Raw genomic sequence first — 22,808 nt, forward strand, 5'->3', positions numbered from 1 at the left:
GGGGCAAGTTACTCTACCACTGTAAGACTCATCTTCTTCATCTGTAAAATGCAGGGGGAGTAATAGTACCTTCTTTATAGGGACTGGAAATAATTAAGATCATGAACATAAACCTTTTGATACAGTGCCTGGTAACAGCTCAGGCTCCACAAATGCTAATTACTATTGTTATAAACTCAAGGCCAGAGGACAAGACTGGGGGTCAGGCCCTTGAAAGGTCACTGGTAGGGCCACCACCTATCAGAGAAGAAGGAACATGTGCAAACTCTTCTGGAACAAATCGTGGCAAACACCCAGGTAGTGAGATTCAAGAGCTGCCTAAAAGTTCTCAGTAAATTGCAAACGATCAGAAAAACATGACAACTGGTGTCAGGGGTGATGAAAAGTGTGTGCCGAGTCTGCAGAAAAGCACTGCTCTGGAGAGAGCACCACCCCAATGATGAGAGATCACTTTGTGCCTTTTAAGAAACAATTTTCACAGCAAAGCTCCAGAAAAGAGAGGCCTCTTGCATCATGAGGACAAGGTAATAAGGCTGTAAAAATGGAACTCAAATAAACCACACACAGAGCCCACATGGGCCCAATTTTCCAGGAAAAACAGAGATTGCTACAGCATTCAGATGAGGCAGTCACACTTGGGCCTGAGCATAGCAAACAGCTTTCAGAAATCATTAGGCTGCAGAAGAGCCACTGGGTTTGCCAAATGAGCAGTGCCAGCTCTCCCCTGCCCCTCTCTTATGCTCACATCTTTCTACGGATAAGAGGACACAGACAGTCACACCGATGCCTGCACCTGCCTCACCACTGTCAAAATACAGAGACGCCTGGAGTGAGCAGCCCCACCCGGTCAGGAGAGCCCAGGCTGTAGCTCCTCGTGTCTTCAGTCCAGCCGCCCCCTCTCCACAGGCCTTCTCAGCTTTTGTTGGCTCAGATCTGCTCTCAGATCTCACCTCCTGGAACTCTCTGCAGTGCTGGGCCTTGTTGACAAAGCCCGTCCTTGAAACTCCTCCTTCCTGTGGCCCCTCACAGCTCTCACCAAACTCCTCCATACCCACCACTGCGACCCCTCTCATCTCCATCTCTTGCCCCTCTTCCACCTCTGCATCTCTGAACATTGGTACCCCAAGCCTCTAAGACACTCCTAGGCACCTTTCTGGTTCTAGTGCCTGTTCTTCCCCTATACTGAAGGCAGGACAGCTTTGTGGTTAGAAGCAGATATTCTGGAGCCAGACCAACTGGGTCTGATCTTAGCTGTACTGCACTATGGTCTTGGGTGGTTAATCAACAGTTTTATGTCTATTTCTTCATCTGCAAAGTGGAGACAATTATAAAAGACCTCATTTGGGTCACTGCAGGGATTAAATGAGTTAATATAGATAAAGGTCTTAGAACCATGCCCCGCACCTGATACACGCCATAACGTGCTAGCTATGACCACTCTTACATGGGCCCACTGTTTCAGCCAAACCCCAAACATACACCTTCCACCTCCATTTCCCCGACTCAGGCCTTTCACCTTTGCTGGGAATGCCCAGGCTCTATCTCAGACAGTCCTTAAGGTGCCGACAAAAGCAACCACTCTTTAACCTCTTTCTACATTCCCCCACTTCATCTGTCCAATGAGATAAATACCTCCCTTCTCTAACAGGGTAGGGCTGGCTTCTCCAGGGGCCCTCTTCTTCAACTCTCTTGAATAATCATTAATTCTAGACTTGTCTTACCTTCCCACTCCCAGTTCATGAGCTCCTCAGAAACAGGGGTGCACTGGGTTTTTTTTCCTTTCCCAATTTTTATCCCCTAAAACCTTGCACACTGTACAAACTCAGTCAACACCTGCTGGGTTAAGTTGAAATGCAAAGCCTAGAGCCTGGGTCTACATAACAATCTACAGAGACTAAAACAACAATAAATCAGCAGGACAGAGGAAGCCTTCCCCATCACCCCAAAGCCAACACAGATTTCAGGTTAAAAAGAATACAGGAGACCAAGTCAGTCCTATTTGTTTCTCAGTTTCATTCTAGCCATTTCCTAATGGCCAACAAAAAGCCAAATCCTCTTGGCAAGTTTAGTTTGTAACCTGCTTGCACTGCTAACAGTACTTCCCACAGGCTCACTCTGTCTTAGGGAGACGTATTTTTTCCCCTCAAAAATCCTATTTACTTTTTCTTGTTTTAGGCTACTTCTTAAAAACATCCTTAAGAAGAGATCATTGTTTATTTTATTTTGTTATTGTTTTAAATAAAGCACCAAAGATACAGGGACACATAATTCCTCCATTTGAGCAGGCAGATTACTCCTTAAGAGAACGTACTAGGCTCACCTCCACACTTAAGAACAAACAAGCCATGTATTACTTGTAAACACACAGCCTTTCACTTACAACTAATTTCACATGACCGTCAGCCTGATTCTTCATTCATGGAAAACATGACAAAGACATTCTCAGCATTTAAAGTAAAATTTGAATATATTCTCATGACATTCTTCTTGGGAAAAAAAATTTCTGATTCTCTATCTAATCTTGGGCCATTGCCATTAGCTAGATAAATGCCAACCTAATGAAATGATTCTGTAATACACAAAGATGGCTTAATGCAGCATTAGCTGAAAGAGCAAAACTTAGAAGTCATCTAAATGCCCCATAACAAGCTCATGGCTTATTGAAGGCATTCCCTTGATAGAATATTATGCAGCCATTTTAAAGAAGCATGCTGAAAATGAGGGAGCCACATGGGAAAAGGCTGAGGATATCATCTTAAGAGGAAAGGGGATGCAATGTGTGGGGATACGTGTCTGTGCCACTACGGTTGCCCCAGCTGGGCGGATGAGGCCCTGGGTTTGAAGTCAGAAGCAAGGAGAATGAGGGAAAAGCAAAGAGAAAATCTCAGTAAACAGGGTCAGAGGGGCTGGCAGCAGGAATATGAGAACCCTGGGCATGGGGCACGGACCCTGCTTAGGAGCACAGAATGGGAGATGGGAAAGGCACCCCAAAGCCAAGGTCATTTCAGGAATTCCATCCCAAAGCAGGCAAGGGAAGTGGGAAAGAGAACCCTTCCATCGCAGAATGAATCAATCCCTGGGTGAGAGAACGGTCTTCAAACCCCTAAGACACTTAAAGTTAAGCCGTGGCCTTTCCACAGTGTGGCCACCGAGCTCCCACCAGAAGGCTCAGCCCTTCCTAAGCCTCTGAGACTAATCCTGCTCCAAGGCAGAAGGGATTTAGGGGCTCTGGCCTAGAACCCAGGGATTTAGCTTGTTTGCTGATAGCCTGGCAGATAAAGAAAGTGAGCCCCCATGAGAACAAGTATCTTAGCCAAGGCCACATAGAGAGTTAGGGGCTGAGTTGACACTTGAATTTGAGTCTGCCTGTCTCTGGGCGTAAAGCTCTTCCATAGAGAAACCTGGTGCAAGACTGACAGACGAGTCAGACTGCCTCGCCCTGCACAAAGTGTCGGGACCCAGCCGATGACAGAAGCAATGGCTTATGAACAAGTGAGCCACCAGAGCAAGGCATGAAGATCCTAGGGACCCCAGGAGACCAAAAGTTGCCCCCAAAAGAGAAAAAGCCCCCTCTTACACCCCAGTCCATGCCAAACCCCTGCCTCTAACCCCTCAGCCTCCTGTACTGTTGGTTCAGCTGAAGCGCACCGTCCTTGTGGGTGTCAATGCTGGGCCCTAAAGGCATGACCTCCGGCACTGCTGTGCCACCCATGGGTCCCACACGACAACTCTGTTTCTGGACAGGAGAAGAAGACTCCAGAGCTCCTTCCCACATCTCCCGTCCCCCTTGATTCCTACCTATACCCCTACCAGAATCCCCAACCTGGACACCTCCTGCAAATACAAGGGGCCAAACTCCCTGTCTGGCATGTAAGGTCCTCCCTCAAGGGGCCCAAACCATCTACCTAATTAGGCCTCCTAAGACACCCACCTCCCTCCCCAGGTTGGCCAGGGGCTGCCCTCTCATTCCTGTGCCACCTCCAGAAGCCATGCTCTCTTCCAAAGGCCCTAAGCATCAGCTCAAGCTTTCTCTCATTTTCCCAGGCCTTCTCCAAACACACTGGTACTGCTCACACTGTCTCCACTGAATGACCCCAACTCTTTGTGGCCTAAGTAGCCAAAGGGCCAGGCTCTCAAATGTGAAAGAAGTAGGTCACCCAGACACTGTCATCCAAAGGACTATGCTCAGGAGGTCCTCTTCTCCCCCAAATCTGCTCTAAACACACCATTAGAGATTTCATCATTTAAGTGGTTGTCAAACTCTCCCTGACCCTCCTTGGGAGGGGGTGCAAACATTAGGCAGTGATGCTGGAGCCAGGACGTCTGGTAAGGGTCCTGATGGATTCGAGAGCTCCCTACCTGCCATGGCTGCCTGAGAGGGCACCCTCTGGGCTCCTAATACGTGCCAACCTGCGGGCACAGGGCACAAAGACACAAATCCAAACGCACCAGTCGTTGCAGGAATTCAAACAGCGAAAAGAGAGAAATAAACCTCCCTAATGCAGCATGACAAACGCCACCCAGAGAGAGAAGGCATGGAGGGAAGAACAGCAAGGAAGAGAGGGAGCCGTGATTCAACTCAACCAAGAAGGGGCTAGGGAAGGGCTCAGAGAAAGCCGAGCGAGAGCTGGTCCCTGAGCGACCATCGTCCGCAACAAGAAGCAGAACAGCCGCCAGCAGGTCTTAGGTGCTGTGTGCTGAGCACCGCACCACACTCTTCACTTGCTCTGCTGCAAACGCATCCACCACCACCCGTCAGGCACTGTTTCAGGTGCTCTGGACAGAGCAGTGAAGAAAATAAACACTTGTTTCTGCCCTCAGAACCTAGATTCTATTGAAAAAGATAGACAACAAACAAGGTAAATAAGTAAAGTGTGTTATATGTTAGATGGCAAGAAGTGCTAAGAGGAAAAATAAAGCAAAAAAGGGAAACAGGGAACATGGGGGTGGGGCAGTGGGCTGGGTGGTACAACTTTGAACAAGGTGACATTAGAGATCCGGAGAAGCTGAATGAACAAGCCACAGGGATACCTGGGGGAGGAGCCTTCGAGGCAGAGGGGCAGTCAGTGGAAAGAGCGTGGACAGGAAGCACGCCTGGCATGTGTGAAGAACAGCAAGGGTTCCAGTGCGGCTAGAGTGAAGCCAGAGAGGGGCAGGTAGGGTCAGCACGGACAGCCGCACAGCTGTGCACTGCACAACTCAGGAGGGCGCCACTCACACACACCACGGTGCGCTATGCAGAACCCAGTCTGCTCAAACCCTCAGCAGGCCCCGCGGTGGGAGATGAGGTCAGAGAAGTACTGGGAAGCCCCGTGGGCCAGGAGAAGGCTTTTCCTCTGAGTGAGACAGGAAGCCACTGTCAAGAGGGTTCTGGGCCAGAGGCATGACCTGAGCTGACCCCCTCTTCATGGGATCACTGGGCAGAGAATACACAGTAAGGAGGCAAGGCTGGAAGCAGCACACTGCTTCGGAGGCTACTGCAATAATCACACTCAACTATGTATCTTATTATCCTCACAATCCCATGAGGATGGCTCAGTGATCACTCTTGCAGAGACAAAGAGATTAGGCTCAAGAGAGATTTGGTAACTCGCCCAAGGTACTCAGCTAGGCAGTGGCAGACAGGCCAGGATTGGCAAGCGGGGGATGAGAACATTCCAGGTAGAGTGAACAGCATCGGTCATGGTACAGGAGACTGGCAGGGCTGGCACACTTGGGGGAGATCAGGCTCACTGTCAGGGGTGGGGGGCGTAGAGGCAGGGCTGGCACACTTGGGGAAGATCAGGCTCGCTGTCAGGGGTGGGGGGCGTAGAGGCAGGGCTGGCACACTTGGGGAAGATGGCAACGGCAGTCAACGAAGGCCTGTGTGTGTCCTGGCCACTCTCACGTGGATGCCTACCATCAGTGTCCAAGGCAGCACTGCTCCCTGGACCAGAATCACCACCACCTCCTAACCCATCTCCCTCTCCATGCTTGTCATCCCCACCTCAGTCCACAGGTAGCCAGTTCCTTAAAAAACACAGATATTATTTTCTTGCTCTCAACACTCCAGTGGCTTCCATCATGCCAGGTGACCAGTAGACCCTCAAGTGACATTAAGTGAATAGATGACTCCCTTATCCCTGCAGCCTCATCCAGGCCTGTCCTGTCTCAAGATAGGGGGAAGGACCGCTTCTTCCATCCCTCCTCAGCAGGTGTGGCCAGACAAAGGCCAGAACACCATATAAACCAGTCAAAATACACGAGGGGAGAAAGACTTTCAGACCACCTTGGGGCAACCTCCGGATTAAACTTTTTAAAATAAAACTGCTTGCTCCAGAGCAAACTGAACACATTTTACCACATTGTGGCCAAGGAAAAGGAAGTCTGCAGATAGGCCTGGGCTGGAAACACTGTAGCAGGTGCTTTGTCCCTCTGAGTCCCCAAAGCTCTGGACAGCACTCTCCGCGGGGACAACGTGTAAGAGCTGCGTGAGCCGAACAGAGCCACAAGCACCAGGCAGCCAGTGAAAGGCTTTCCTCGCCAAGTCTGTGGATTTAAGGGGTGGAGCCAATGACTACATTCTTTTCTGGAAGCGGAATACAGGGGACCAAAGTTATCTCAGAAACTAGGGAAAACTATGAAATTAAGGCTGAAATAAAACTTTACCAAATGTGAGTCAGTGACTCTTTGGAACTACAGTAAAGGATCTATTTCCCAAGGATCACTACCACTCCCAGGGTTTAAAACCAGGCTCTCTGAGCGTCAACTCATTCCAAAGCCCTTTGTTATAAGAAGGAGATGCATAAACATACACACATACACATGCATGTACGTGGATATATTTTTAAAGGAATGGTAACACCACCAAAAGAATGAGAATAGTAACGAGCTCTCCCCCACCCACCCACCCACCCAGGAAAACTGAATTTAGTAACAAAGAGCCTCCCAAGCAGGCCCTGGTAGGAGTGTTAAATGATCACAGCATGAATGACTTGTTCTCTGGTTAAACAGCACAGTTTGTGGGTGGGAGAAGGGTGGGGGTGGGGGGCCCTCAGGAAGCCAAGTGAGTTCCCAGACCCCTGCCAAACGCAGATAACTTCAAATTTTCTGTGCTGCATCAAGCCGGTAGGAGGCAAGCTTCAAAGGCTTTGCTCTTGGAGAAGGAAGATGGGAGGAGAAGGTCAGAAAAGCAGTCATAACATCAGTAGAGGAAGGAGGCTGGATCTCCATGGGGGGGAGAGGCCTGTTTGTCCAGATTTTCAGAAAGAGGCGACACAAAGAGCAGGATGAATGGCCGAGTCCTAGTCTGGCAGAGAAGCATAATACAAAAGAAGACTCAACAAGGATGTTCAGGAAAATTACTTTTCTTGCCCAACTCCAAGCTTTTCTGGGCAGTCAAATGCCAAGCAGATAGTGAGGCAGAAAGATCCTGTGAGAGTTGGTCATCAAGAGTTTCAGAAAGGGCAACAGCTCTGTGAATTCTTTCAAATAACATGCAAAGGTCAGACTCAGCCACGAGCAAAAGCACTGGGGGTGGCTGGGTGATGGGGAAGCGGGGTGAAGTTAATTAAAATGAGTTTCCTGAAGGTAATAGCTCAGGGTCCCACTGGAGGGATGAGAAGCTGGTCCTCATTAAAAGTTGAAAATTAGGGAGAGAATATAAGCTCCCTTTTAGACAAAGCTGTGGCATGTGCAAATCTAGACCCCTATGTGCAAACTGGCTCACCACTGTTCAGAAAAGATGGACATGCATCTTGGGCGGTCCAGAGACAGGCAGGCGGAGGGACCTAGTAAAGCCGGCCCCTCGCTCACGCCTTCAGCTTTTGCTTTCTCCACCTGTAGACCCCCACCTGGCCCAGGCTGACTGAATGGGAGAAGCAGCTCAGAGGTCTCCTTGATCTCATTCCTCTGCACCAGAAAGCACCGAGGACATAGAAGGAGCCATGCCTTGGGTGCATCCCAACTCTGGTCCTCCTGCTCCACTACAAATGGGCACGTGTAACCACCTCTGGGCCACTCTTACAATCTGTAATTACCTTTATCATTTATTTCTCTGTGAACTGTATCTCTCTCCCACCAGAACAAAAGCTCATAGGAGCAGAGGCCAGGTCTGCCTTGCCCATCACTGTGCCCGCAGCCAGCCTCTAGAACAGTGGCTGCCACACTGCAGGATCATGGCAAGTGAATGCACGGCTTGGGGACTGCCTGGCTTCAAACACCCAGCGCTCATCTTGAAGAGCTGCGCCTGGGCCTGCCCTGCCAGGCGTGGGCTAAGTGCTGGATGGATGGCTCAGTGCCTCCCCCGAGGCTCTCAGCCAGCTCAGGGCCCCCACCCCTTCCCTGTAATCCTGACCCCTCCTCATCGCACCCCAAGAGCACTGCTCAGACCACTCACCTGAGCCACGACAAGGAGCAAAGGGAAGGTGCTACAGGGAAAAGAACGACAACATGCCCTCTTCACTCTATAAAAATGTTGGCGGGAAGAAGCCACGACCAAATCTACACAGTTACAAACAGATGGAGGGGACACTAGAAGTGGACGGGTCCTGAGAGAACAGAGGACAGGGTAGCTCAGTCCCAGGGTAACAGAGTCAGAGGTACCTGAGGGACATAAGAGTACAAAAAACAAAAAACAAAAAACAGTCACACACTGACTGGGAAACCTGCAGAATTCATTTCCTTAAGTGACTGTAATAAAGGCTAGTCAGAATCCAGGAGGAGTGTTACGTAGGACATCTTTCCTAACACACTATAAACACTTCGCTTTCTATATTAACTTCCAGAAGGAAAACATCCTCTTCATAAGAAATTCCTAAATGCCTCAGTCAGAAAATAATTTGGATAGGTCTGAGTTAACATGATGGTTTACAGGCCAGCCCAGGTTGCCAAAAATAAAGACTCTTGATTTGGCTGGAGAGTATTAATTTGTGGGGCTAATTTTTAACTGGCCTTTTATGATTACAAACGTAATACATGCTCACTGTTGAAAAACAGGAAACCGCAGAGAAGAAGATGAGAATAAAAATCACCTCTAATTCCACAAGATGAGAACCACTGTTACCACTCCGCTGCATTTCCCTCCTTCTATGGATGAAATTTTAACAGAGTTGAGGGCATACTGTGAATATAATTTCAATTCCTGCCTTCTTCTGGTAAAGTTCACTTAAAAGCACTCGACTGGGTTCTAAGAAAGAAGTTTACTCTTAGTGAAGAAACAAATTAATTAACAAAATGAATAAAAGAAACCCTTCATGAAGTTAAAAAAAAAAAGAAGCAAAACTGATTATTCTGCTGAGCCCCCATTTCTTTAGCAAGAGAAAAAAAAATCAGTATTGCTAAGACAGAAACGGCCCATAAGATAAACATTAAACTCTTTATATCTTCTTACCTAGATCATATTTTCAAGAAATATTTTTTGAACAAGCCACACATTTTTCAAATCAACAGAAGAATTTTCTACTGTATCTTATTATTTTGAAGCAAAAAATCATGTTCTAGTGGTCTTGGGAAAGTTTCATCTTCCAATCTGCATGTGAACCAAACCATTTAAAAATGATCAGTTCACATTCACGGACCATGACATTCAAATCTTATCTCCAGTTTTGTTGTATTCTGTGACCTAAACTGTGGAGTAAGCAAATGGCCTTGCCAAGGACATATTATGTGTCATGTGCTACCTGGTTGGGAGCTCCCCTGATGTCTGCCTGCATCCTGGTTTGGAACCTGGTTTTACACATAGGCCCAAGGCCTTGGCCAGTGGGGATTATAATCTTTCCACCTAGTAGAGAAGACTATCCAGGATCAAGATCTCCTTAGCACAATGCATTTTTTTTCACCTCCCATAATAGTTCACTTCATACAACAAATGTGCCCATGCCAGGCACTGGGATGGGTGCTACGGACACAAAGGTGAATAACACAGATGCTGTGCCCACCTCCACGGAGCTGCAGTTTGCAGAGCGCTTGCCCATCGGTTATCCTCACACTAAGCCTGGGAGACAGAAAGGTCATCGCCATTGTTCCCATATTCTAGATGATATAGCAAACATTCACTGGAGTATCTTACCCCAGGCTATGACATGGAAGAGCCAGACTCAAATCCAGGGTTCCTGACTCCTCATCCAGTGCTGGTGAGTTTCCTCTTATTGTTAGCTAAAGTTTCCTGAGTTATTCCTATCCCCTTCAGCACCTGGGTTCTACCTGGCTGCCCAGTTTCTGCTCAATGAGTTGCCCTGACTTCCAGATGGCTGCATGTGTCCTGGTTTCTGGGAGCCTTTTTAGAGTCTGAGCCTGGACTCAGACATCCTTCCAGCTTTCCTGGCAAGAGCTTCAGACCCTACTTACTCCCTCCCACAGTATAGCACTCTGCTAGTCTCCCTCAGTGTTCAATCTCCTTTCCACTCTGAAAAACAGCTTTCCAGCTAAAGATATTTCCCAGCTTCCTTTGCAGCTAAATGTAACCATGTGACTAAGTTCTGGCCTCTGGGATAAAAGAATGTGCTACTTCCAGGTCTTGCCCTTAAAATGACTGCATGTACGACATCTTGATCCCTTCTCCTGGGAGATGGTAAAAACTGAAGCTACCACCTTCAACCCCCAAGTGGAAGGTATGTGCTGAAGACAGAAGGCCTGGACCACTAGCTACTCTAAACTGGTACATGAGAAAGAAATCAGCTTCCACCCAATTTCAGCCAGTGTGCCTGTGGTTCTCCCTAATACAGGAATTCGCTCTGTGTCCCAACTAATACAAGAAGCTTGAGTGAGACCTGTTCTTCACTCTCTTAGCAAAGCCCCTTGTCATCGATTAAACACTTTAAAGGGGATGTTCAAAACTATATAAGAAAGTATTCCATTCAGGTTTATTTCATGGAAAACTTTTCAAAAATGAAACTACCAGGATCTCAAAGATGATTTATGTTCAGGTCACAGGAAAAACTGAAAGGGCCTAGAAAGCAAACCAGCCTCCTGTAGTAACAGGAGGGGGGAGAGCTCTAAGTGATAACATGACCAGTCCCCTCTCCTATAGCAGTTCACTCCATTCCTAGAAAAAACACCAGGAGCTGAAATTACGTGAATCAAGGCCCATTTCTCCATGGAAACAATGTGATAATAAGAGCGTGTGTTCCCAACCAAGAACTCGATGGTCAACTTTTTAAAGAAATTACATAAACTCCATGTTTTATCATCTACTAAAGCCTAGGGACTTTTAAAGCTAGAAGGGCTGCTGGTCCAATAATATGCCACAGAAGATCTATGCGTATTCTATACCATCGAAAGTAGGTGCAAATCAATTAAACCTAACACAACAACCAATTACATGACTTTTTATTTATTCTGATTCAGTAACAGTGTAGTGCGTAGCAGAAAATACTTCACTTTAATAATTCCTGCTGACCTCTGAATACAGTAAATCAGAACATTTAAGAACATCTTCAACAGAGTAAGCAAAGAGGAACTTGGAAAAAAGTAGACGTTGTCAGAAAAGTGGTGTTTAAGCCTGACTCCACCATTGCCTAGCTTTGGGACCCTGGACACTAGTTTAAATTCTCTAGGTATTTCTAGCCTGCACAATAAGACTTTATAGCTTCTCTCCTCATAAGTTTGTGCTGAAGACTAGACAAAATACATATAAAAGCTACTTTGTAAACCACACATGAAAGGTGGATGTCACTGTCATCATGATCGTGAACTCGGGAAAGGCTTTTGTGAGGAGATTTTGACATGAAAATGGAGCAGACTACCAACTACTCAATCACTTTTTGAAAAACTGATGCAGAGCAATTCTTTCGTAGTCCTCTTCTTTCCCTCTTTAACCCCCTCCCACCCCCCCACACGCACTGGCTGGCAAGAGTTAGTCCATCTGCTGCTTTCATCCTTGGCACCCATCTGCTCACGGGCCACGGGGCAGCTGGAAGGGCTGCTAGATGTCAGCCGTGGCTGTGAAGGAGGGAGAGCCGCGGTGAGCCAAGGCCACGATCAACCAAAGATGCCTTCCAAAGACCCACTGTGCTGTCAGAAACCTCAACACCAGATTCAGGAAGCACTTTAGGGCCCCAAGAAAAGGGAGGAAGAAGAATGCAGCAGCTAAGAGTGCAGGCTCTGGAGTGAGACTGTCCTGGGTTTGAATCATGGTTTTTCCGCTCACTGTGTACCATCGGAGGCACTGGGTCTCAGTCTCCCTAACTAGAAAGTGGGACTGACAGTGCCCATCCACAGGGCTATTGTGAGTATTAAATGGGAAAAGGCATGTAAGCACTTAGCATAGCTCTCGGCAGATAGGAAATACTCAAAGGTTAAGTACTGCTATAACTGTTATTATAATTATGAATAATAAATATAACATGCAATACTAACAATAATTAAGATTTGGCAAATCTCTAGTCCTTCATGTCAAGACTTTTCTACAAGTTTTATAACCAAGTATTACCTGGAAAGCATGCTGGCTCACCCACTAATTCCTCAAACTAATCAAGGTTCTTCTAGACTTCTGCCTATTGCACGAGGATAGGTGAAACACCTAAGAATGCCCAACTGGCCAGCTGGCTCGATCCTGACACTTGTTTTTCTGGTTCACAGCTGTCCATCCCTATCCTGAGAGGTGTGCACAGAGGAGAACAGATTAACTAGGCTGTCTGTGTATAACTTTTCCATCTATGCCCCCCCCCCCCAATCTCTGAGGGTGAAATATATCATCATCTTTCAAATATGGCCCTACACCAGCAAAGTGAGGATAGTCAGCACCCATCTGGTGGACAGCGCCACATCCCTAAACACACCCTGGAGGCAGGGGAACTTCTGTGCCCTCCAGGCTCTCCCTGAAAGGCTAATACACATTCATTATTAAAACTACAACTGCTGCTCCCTATGGCCAGGGAGCAACTTTACAGCCTGCAAAACCCTTATTCTTTCTTCATCTCACTCCAGCATCAGAACCACGCTGTAAGGGGCTGGACAAGAATTGTTATACCTGTTCCACAGGTAAGAAATCAGCCACAGTTTGAGACATTAAGGTATTTGGCTTAGGCTATCTGGTGCGTAGGTAGCAGAAGCAGTCTAGAACGCAGGTTATCCGGTTCCCAATCAGGGAACCTTTCCAGCCAATGTGGGTATTTGTTTTTAAATATTCGATTTCCATAATGCTGCTTTGCTGCTCGAGAATTCATTAACCAAGGTGTCTCGGTCACAGTACAGTGCAGATTCGCATACTTGAAAGCCACTCACACAGGCAGATGTTCCCCACACTCTAGAATTCTAAAGGGCGACTGAAAACAGCCATGCCGATTAACATAATTGACAATTAATTCCCAGTTCTGGCTCCACTCAGCTGAATCTCTGTCTGGATTCGGCTAGTAGCCTCCTATCAGGTCTCTGCTGCAGTTAGTCCCTCTGCTCCAATGCAGCTGGAACACGCACACTGGACTAGTGCTTTACGGAGAATTATTTCACGTCACTAAAATCATAATCATAAAAAAACAACTTCAGTGGTTCTCTACCAGTCTCTACCTCACTAGGTAAACTTTAACTTGCCACTTAACCTCACTGAGTTTCTTCTACAAAATGAAGAAGTGAACTAAATAGAGTCTTGTCCACTTCCAGCTCATGACTCTAAAACCCCCCACCAAGCCCAAATCCTGCATCTGGAAGACAGTGGGAGACAGGGGATTCCACTGGTCAAGGGTCTCCATGACCTGGTTTTAAGCCTGGGTCCATTGCTTCTTAGATGTGTGACCTCAGGCAGGTTACTGGATCACTCTGTGCTTCAATTTCTTCATCCCTAAAATGATACTAATAAAAGTACCTACTTCATGGGGTTTTGTAGGCATAAATCAGATAATATATGTGAAATGCTAAGGACATCATAAGAACTCTCTGTATATGGACAATTATTATTGTCTGAAATGAAGAACCCTCCATTCTAGGCAAGTCTGTGTCCCTGAATACAAACTGGTCATTCCTACCTCTGTGCTTTTAATTATGCTATGTTCCCACCCACATACTCCGTGGAAATACCTGTGCTACCCTTTTCTGTGAATCTAAATTTTAAACATCCTTAAAAGTCTGTATTAAATGTGATCACTTCCACGAAGCCTCCTCCCTATCATGGCAACTCACAAAGAACTCTCTAGTTTCTGAATTCCTGTAGCAATTACAGATCATCTACACCACTTTATTGGCATTATATTATCTATCTGCAGATAAAACTGCAGACTCCTTGGCCACAACTGTTTTTATTCTTCCTCTGTTAGCATGCTGCCTGGTATATTGCCCTTCAGATATCTGTTGACTGAATAAAGAAATGCGCAGTACTACACCCAAAGAAATATGCAGTAAGTTTTCTTTTGGTTGATGTGGCACAGCTATTGATTTGCTGTACTTTGGAGCCAATTAAAGATAACATAAAGATGAACATCGGCAGGGCGGGGACAACCACGGCCAGCTAAGACCTGATCATCAATAAAAGATACTGATATCTGGCCAACCTGAAGAATAAGAAAAACACAGATGGCAAAAGGAAACAGTAACCTAAACACCAAAGTACCTTGCAAGACCAAGTACATAAGCCTATACTGCTAGGGTGGGAAAGCTGAGGTTTTCCCAAGCTGAACTCACTCACTCAAGCAACGATTTATTGAGTGACGGCTACGTGCAGACACTTTCTTGGTTGCTGGGGATACAGCAGAGAACAAAACAGACAAAATTCCTGCCAATATTCTAGGGTCTAAGGAGGAAGGCTGGGTGTAATGCCACCCTCTAGCTCCTAAGTGAAATCCACAGAGCAACAACTTCTTGCACCAACTCCTCTTGCTATGCCTTCAAGTAAGGAAAAAAGAAAAAAATGGAACATACCATTCACAAGTAATCAAATAGAGGCAGTGCTCAAAGTGCACTGTCACTCCCAGTGAGGCTTCCCTCATTCTAGAATCTACTGGGGAAGTTCGCCACATAGCACGCTGCACCCTAAGACAGCTGAACTCTAAGCCTCTAACACCCTAAGTCCCAGTTGAGCTCTGAGCCTAGCGTCGCTTAAATATCAAACCTCTCAAATAGCAAGTATGGCTCTTGAGGCCAAAAACAAAACTCAGCGGTGGGAGAGGAAGAAGAGACGGGTGGTAGGTAAAGGATCGGGTAGTTTTCACCACTGCAAAACCTTAAGTTCTTCTCCTTTGGAGCAAAAACCTCTTCTATCATCTAAAGCCTCAAAAAAAAATTTTTTTTTCTTCCAGCAGGATACTGAAAATAGCTTTGCATTTAACATTTAAAATTGTTTTTGATCCCACACTCCTTCAGCTCTGCTCTCTCCTGCAAACTCCTTCCATTCCCTAAGGGCACTTAGTATATTTCAAAAGCAACAAACCAGAGTCACCATTTTTATGCCTAAGAGTTAAAACGAAAAAACGATTTACATAATTACATGGAAGATAAGTTGACCAAGAACACAGGAATCTTATCTGGACCTAAAGTTCTAGGACAAAATTTCTTACAACTCATCAAGAGAGATAGCAGATCAAAATCAAGGTTCATACTGAAGGCATAACTGTGGAGCACCACACACAGGAGCTTCCCTAGTTCCTCATTATTTGTGTGCTACCTACTTCTTCAAAAAGAAAGTGGAGGTAACTGCTGGAGGGCAGGTTGTATAATGAAATATATGCATGTTTTCCTGTGACACTGAGAAAACAGGATTTTATAGCCAAGAAGAAACTGAGAAATCAAAGTTCAATAAGGGCAACTTACTCAGTTACTCAGCAAGTCAGGGGCTGGACCGAGACTGAAGCCCCAGCCTCTCCTAGCTCCCAGCCCATGGTTTTCCCCTCTCTCCACACCATCTTATTTACAACACATGAAATAAAATCTTAAAGGCATAAAGGCAAAAACCCCCTTTATAAACCTTTTTGTCAGACTAGAAAAATAGTAGAAGTGACTAAGGTAAGTGGGTCCCGTTAACACTGGTAGTAAATGACCTTTAATGCTCTACAGATGGGGGTCTAGCTTCAGAAGGCCTAATTAATGCCGATAGCACTTTAGTACTAAATAGCGTGGTTTCAGCTAGAGTCAGCACTAAACGGCTTTTGTGGGCTTGCCTGGGGACCAAACCACCATTTAGTTCATTCTTTTCTACAGAAAAATTTATCCCAAGTTTCCATCAACTGCCTTACAAATGAACTTTTGGAACAAAATCTGTTTTAAGCTGGCTGTGTATGTAAAACAGAATTCTGAAGTCTGAAGCTCTGCACTAGACATAATTAAAACAGTAATAGTAATTAAAACAGTAATAGTAAAACAGATACATGCTAAGAGTATATTTATGAGAAAACCCTTCAAACCCTTAATTTGTTTATATGCAATATACTGTTTTATTAAAAGCCTTCTGAGTAAGACACGGTAAACTGCTATTTATACAATGTATAACCAAGGGCAAGTTCTCCAATTTTGAATGCAAGTAGGCCCAGGGCCTTTTAGCACTGGGCTAAAGGTTATAGGGAGGATGAAACATCTATATTCAAGGAACTCATAATCCAGTTACACTGGCCTTTATTTTCCTTCAAAAACAATCACTGGTTGTTTTGCACTGGCTGTTCACTCTTCCTGAAATACTTTCCCCCACATCTTCCTGCAGCTGAGCTCAAATGTCACCTCTTTAGAGAGGCTTTCCCAAGGACCTGGCTAAAGCAACCTCCTTTGTCTTCACTACTGTGCTTACCTAGCATCTATCACTACCAGGAGTTAACATGCTTAACTGTTTACGGTCTGTCTTCTTCCCCTGGGACTCTGTTTTGTTCACTGCTGTATCTACAGTGCCTGGAACACTGCTATGCACACAGTAGGCATCTAATAAACTTCACCGAACGAGTAAATGAGTAGAGTCAGAGGGTGGGAAGTGAGGACAAGATAATTATTCATGAAACAATTAACAAATGAGAGACTGGCCATCCTAATTGAAATCGATATGATCAATATGCTAATTATGAAGCACCAATGCTTCTGAATGAATGGCTGGCAATCAAAAGTAAAAAAAGAGAGAGGGAGAGCAAAGGGGGCAAATGTCGTCAGAGAAGGTTTCACATAGAAGGGAGATTCAAGGTAGGCTGGGGCAAAGAAGAGAGGCCTCTGGCATCCAGTGAGAGACCTGGGGCAGACAGACAGCAGGAGACAGCAGGAGACAGCAGGGCACGGGGTGGCCTGGGCGGGGACGAGCAGAACTGAACACCAGGCTCTGGGCTCAGTCTGGGAATGGAGGTAGAGGCGGGGAGCAGGGCTGGTGAGGCGGAACAGGGTCAGACTCTGGAGAGCCTGGAGGACCTGACTCAGGGGTGTCAACCACAGGCCACCAGCAGCAGGGCTGTTCTTGGAAGGCAAAGCTGGCCACATCGTGTGGGAGGAACTGAAGGAAGTACAGGGAAGAGCAGAAAACTGGTTAAAAGATGACCTTGATGGTCTAAGTAGGCAGGGGACAAAAAGAGCCTCTTCCCTTGCTTAGACATGAGAGAGATGTAAGTGAGCAGGAGGCATTTCCCCCCTTTAAAAACAAACAAACAAAAAAGACAACTTTGAAAGTATTTCACAGTAACATTCCATGGCAGATTTGGGTCAGCTTCCCAAATGTCCTATGCTTAGAGCAGTCAGGAAGGTGAACAGAGACTCAAAGTGATAACTCTGAGGGCAGGGTACGTCCTTCCGTGCCTTTCAAATCCGAGATTAATTACTTTCAGTACTGCCTGTGTTTATTATCTTTTCATTCTTTGAAAAAAAAAAAGTAGTATCTAATTTCACTGTGCAGTATATATCTGAACATTATATAACACATTTTTATGTAACAGGTTCTTGACATAAAACAATGTTTCCCTTACTATCTAAATGTATTCGGGCAACAACTGGCATTAAAAAATATATCTATATATATACACACATTAAGGCTGTGGACATCTGTCTTTGGGGTAAGGCGCTGGGGAGAGGAAGAAGAAGGTGAGAGACTTTACAAGAGGTCTCCTCCCGGTGAGGCGCTCTGCAGATGGCCATGACGGGGGCCGTGGCTGAGAAGCTCTGTTGGAGGTTCATTCCATACAAGCCGCCTGGGGAGGGGCTGGCTGAGCCACAAGAGGCTCCTGTTAAGAGCAACGCTGCAGAAAGGCAGGAGGAGGCAAGAGACACAGAAATGCACGACAGGATGCACGAAGCAAGCTCACAAGCCCCTACAACTGCCACTCAGGTGCCGTCCAAACGTGCACTCCTTTTGTCCCACCACAGAGGACTTCAGTCCTGCTTAAAAAGGAGGTACACACCACGTCCGTCAGCAACAAGACTGGTCACCAGTCACCTCGGGCCTGCTTGGCGTCTGGCCTGGTGCTGGGTGCTTCAGACACGGGATTGAATCCAGTGGTTCCTCCCAGCAAGCATCCACCACAGTGGTTAGAGGGCAGACTCTGGAAGTGTCCGTCCCTCCCCGCTCCCCCTGCACAAATCTGGCCCCACCCTACCAGCTGGGCAGTTGAGGAAACCACTTCACTTGTAAAATAAGGATAATCATTGTACCTACTTCACAGGGATTAAACAAGTTAACAAACACTGTGACTAACATACCTGCTGGCACTTAGAGAATGTTCAATAAATGTTAGCTACTGTTACCAGCATCGTTATTATCTCTATTTTGCCAATGAGGTAAATCAGACTCAAAGAAGCTAACTAATTTGCCCAGGTCACACACTTCAAACAGCAGTTGAAGGTATAAGTACTTGTAAATGTTTTACTCAGCATATGTACAAAATCTAATGGGTAGAGTATTAACCAGAATATTAAATTAGACAATCTATCCCCTTCTTTAACCAGGCTGGATAAACATGAGTTTATCCTATCTAAAAGGACAGCATGTACTAACGTAAAAATAATTTCCCATCACAAGCCAGCATTCGACGTTCTCCTGAAGCAAAGATGACTAAAGCTTATCCAATCTCATCTCCCCAATTTTAAGTCCCCAACTCAATCCTTCCTTCCATGCAGACCTAACTACTCACATCCACTCGTGCCCCTGTTGCTTCTCTCATCTCATGCCCCCACCTCCCCATAGACATACTCCCCTTCCCTCCACGTGCTTGGTCCCTGAGTGCCTATCCCACCCCATCTCCTCCTCCTCAAGATCCTTAATTGGGATTGGACATGCATATCCTGGAAGAAGGTTGAGGCATAGAACGGGCCAAGGGCTGGTCCAGGGAGCAGACAGCTCTTCAGCTTGACTGGACAGTCCTGTGCACACGGCCAGGTGAGCTGGGTATGGAGAGGGAAGAAGGAGCAGCAAGACTGATAGGTACCATCCACGAATGTTACTATGTTCCATGAAAAGCTTCATGTATTTTTAATTCTTTAACTCACTGAATCCCCACTGCAACACAATGAGGTAAGGACTAGAGTGACCCCAGGCTTACTGATGAGGACACCAAGACAGAGAGAACAAAGCAACTTGACCACAAGTCATAAAGCTAGCAAGGAATGGTTAGGATATAAATCTGGCTCCACAGTCTGTGCTTTTAACCACCCAACCAAAGTCCCTCCCAGGACAGCCTGATGGTGAAGGGGTACAGGTGTCATGAGGATGAAATGACACCACACTTGCAAGCAATTTGCAATCTGTAACTCCAAGGCCACAGATGCTGGCAACAGGCTGTCGTTAATGTCTACAATGGCCCTGCCAGCAGCCAAAGCAGGAGGATACATCAGGACCGGAAAGGGGACCTGAGCCAACTGGGACAGTGTGAAGAGCAGAGGACCGAACAGACATCTACTTTTAGGGTGTGCAGGAAGAAAACCAAGAAAGCACTGTGACTTAAAGGCTGAGGAAGGAGGGGATTTTAAGAAGGAGGGAAAGACAGACTGGTAAAAGCTGCAGAAGGGCCAAGAACAACAATTCAGGACGAAGAACGAGCCCCTGGAATTCAAGACAAAGTTTTTGGAGATACGGAAGAAGAAATATTTAGAAGGATGGCAGAGAGAGAAGCCAGGTGGCAGGAGCTAAGGATGGACCGGATGAGAGAGTGGAGGGGGTGACCGTTCACAGCCTCGGGAGAGGCTGCTGGGCAGGGAGGGACAGAGACAGACATAGGGACCCAGGGGCACCAAGTACAGACACATGAAAGCTGCCCGCTGCAGAGCAGCCCACAGCAGACCTGTTTCTTCCCCTTCTGTCCTTCCTTCCTCAATCAAGACAGGGGCTTTTCTGGGGTTGGTGAGGGGTCTGAGGGCAAACGGCATGAAGGATATTCCAGTGACAGGACCAACAGGACCCTGGCAAAGCTGGGAGGGAATGGCAGCAGACGCTCAGGGAAGGCGTCCTGTGTGCCGGGCATTTTACCCGCATCACCTCCCCTCATCCTCACAGGGACTCCAGGAGGCAGGCACCTTCACTACATCGCAGAGGAGGAGCCTGCAGTCAGAGGAGGCCAGCACTTGTCCAAGGACACACCACCCAACCCAAGTCCCAGGTCCTGCCACCAGAGATCAGGCTCCTGCCCAAATTGAGGGTCTAAGAAGAGGGAGCGGGGAGAAATTCACTTGCTTTTTCTGAACTGGAAGGAAAGAAGGAGAGATTGGGGGAAAAGGACAAGACATTTTGAGCAAGAAGGAAGAGACTCTGAGGGAGGTTAAGTCAGAGCAGGTCTTTTTTAGAGAGAAAGGGAAGAGAAAAGCCCAGGTGAGTGTTTGGGATAAGTCTGGGTATTATGATGAAGGGGCAATGAGAGAAAGACTGTGGAGAAGGGTGACATGCCTGTATTTCTAGGCTTCTAACTAAATCTCGAGGTCTAAAAAGGAAGTAAAAAATTACTTCCCTGCAACTGCTACCACAATGTTAACTAAAATCACTGCCTGTGAACGTAACCTCATATGGGGCATAAACTGTTTCTTTAATACTTGACTTTCTCCAAACACCATGAGAGCTGGCGATCGAATCACAAATAGAAGAAAGCCTATAGAAGGAAGGCAACCCTTATACCAAAGAGAGATACTGAATACTTAGTTTTTACATATTCTTATGCATTTCATTAACAAGTCAATCTACAGTGCCTGTCCACTGTTTAGCATATAAACTGCGTATCTTTGGTATGGAGCAATAAATCTGAAAGTAGTAGGGCCACTTCCTTTTCCCCTCTGTGGTAGTCAAACCTCTTCTGCAAATAGCAGTCAAACTCCTGAGTAGTCATCATTTTATAAATCATTTGAAATGGATAATTTAAAACACCATCTGTTGATCTGTTTAAGTTTCCCATGAAAATAGGACTTCAGCTCAGATATTCTGGAGGTTCCAGCAGGTAAATACCAATCTGAATTCAGCTGTATTAAATATTTAGAGATGCACAGAACTTTAGAGCAGAAGGAACCTCTAAGATCACCTAGTTCGACTGCCTTACTTTCCATCTGAGGCAAGTAGAAGTCAGAAAGGTTCAGTGACTTGCCCCAAGTGGCACAGCCATGAAAGCCCAAGTCTGGGGTAAAACCAGGAGATTCTAACTCTCGGGCTAGCGCTCTTCCACCATACCTGCTCCTTTTTCTCTCCCTCTTTCTAAACATTAGGGGTTGGAATAAGGTATAAATTTAACTATAGTTTTAACATTATTATTATTCACTGGCTACATCTACAATCAAAACCAAAAATGTGCCTACAGATTCAGCTTTAGAGGATACAGGCAATTTCAAATCCTGCCCTGGAAATTTTAGAGCCTTATAAATATGTTCAACAAAGTATATTAAAGACTTATCAACAAAGTGAACTCAGAGCATGGAGTGAAAGATTCAATTTTGTGGTAAAAAAATATTTTAGAGTTTCATTGATATGGAAATCAAATTTAACAGCAGTGATTTTTTTCCCCCTTTTTTAAGTCTTGCAAGCACGGAGAGCATGAGATTATTCAAAACTGCTCAGGAGCAGCAATGATTATTTTAAGCTCATGATTCAACCAGTACATTAATTAAAAACTCCACCAACCCAAATTGACAGATCCTGATATCAATGGGACATGAAGAATTAAAATAATAGTTGTCATATAAAAATAGATTAAAGGAGGTAAGAGCCGCAGATGTCAGAAGGACAAATGACAAGCAAGCGCTGTGGAAAACCAGATGCAGCTGATGGGCAGCTTTTATGGATTTTTTTAAAAACGAAGATCCTGGAAATACACGTACAGTCAAGAAATGCTTCCTCGAATCTTATTTCTGGAAGCTGAGTGATAAAACTTGGCTAATAATTCCTTGCCGAGGAGTAGCCATGTAAGCAGGGAGAGGAGACCGCAAGCGCCAAAGTGCCAAAACAACGCTAGGTGACTCGGAAGGGGCCGAGGCAGGGGAGGGAAAAGGATGGGAAAGGTGAGGCGAGGGGAGACGTCGCGGTACCCCACCGGCCCGCACAAACTTGACAGCAGACGCCCAGGTCCAGTGCAGCCTCTCCTTCCCCCGCGCCGGCCCTCGGCTCTGCAGCCGGCTCCCACGACCCCTCGGGGTGACTGACTCGAGCCTCACAAGGTCGGCATTAATTTCTATTCTTCCACTTATCCCTCCGAGAGCTTTCTTGGCCGTCAACGCCCGGCCATCGCGAGCGGGAAGCTTTTTCTCTGACATCTGTCAAACCCGGGGCTAAAGGCAGCCTTGCTGCGCCCTCCGCGGGTCCCCAGGACTCCAGGGCGGGCGGCGGGTCCACACCTGGGAGCCGGGCGACATCTCCGTGCCGCGGAGCACCTGCTCGCAGACCCACGGGGGATCCTCCCCGGGCTGCCCAGGACCCAGACGGCGCAGGCCGGACGAAAGTTCGCAGGCTGGGGTCGGCCGCATCTCCGGCCGGGAACACC

The 22,808-nt window shown here is 46.5% G+C and overlaps 1 protein-coding gene across 5 annotated transcripts in view; it reads right to left on the reverse strand.

Moving 5' to 3' along the window:
• The window catches only part of BMAL1 (basic helix-loop-helix ARNT like 1), a 100,434-nt gene that overhangs the window by 76,814 nt on the left and 812 nt on the right, over window positions 1-22,808 (reverse strand). The window lies entirely within an intron of this gene.

Source organism: Hippopotamus amphibius, chromosome 9 (genome assembly GCF_030028045.1).
Source record: "Hippopotamus amphibius kiboko isolate mHipAmp2 chromosome 9, mHipAmp2.hap2, whole genome shotgun sequence".
Taxonomy (NCBI): domain Eukaryota; kingdom Metazoa; phylum Chordata; class Mammalia; order Artiodactyla; family Hippopotamidae; genus Hippopotamus; species Hippopotamus amphibius.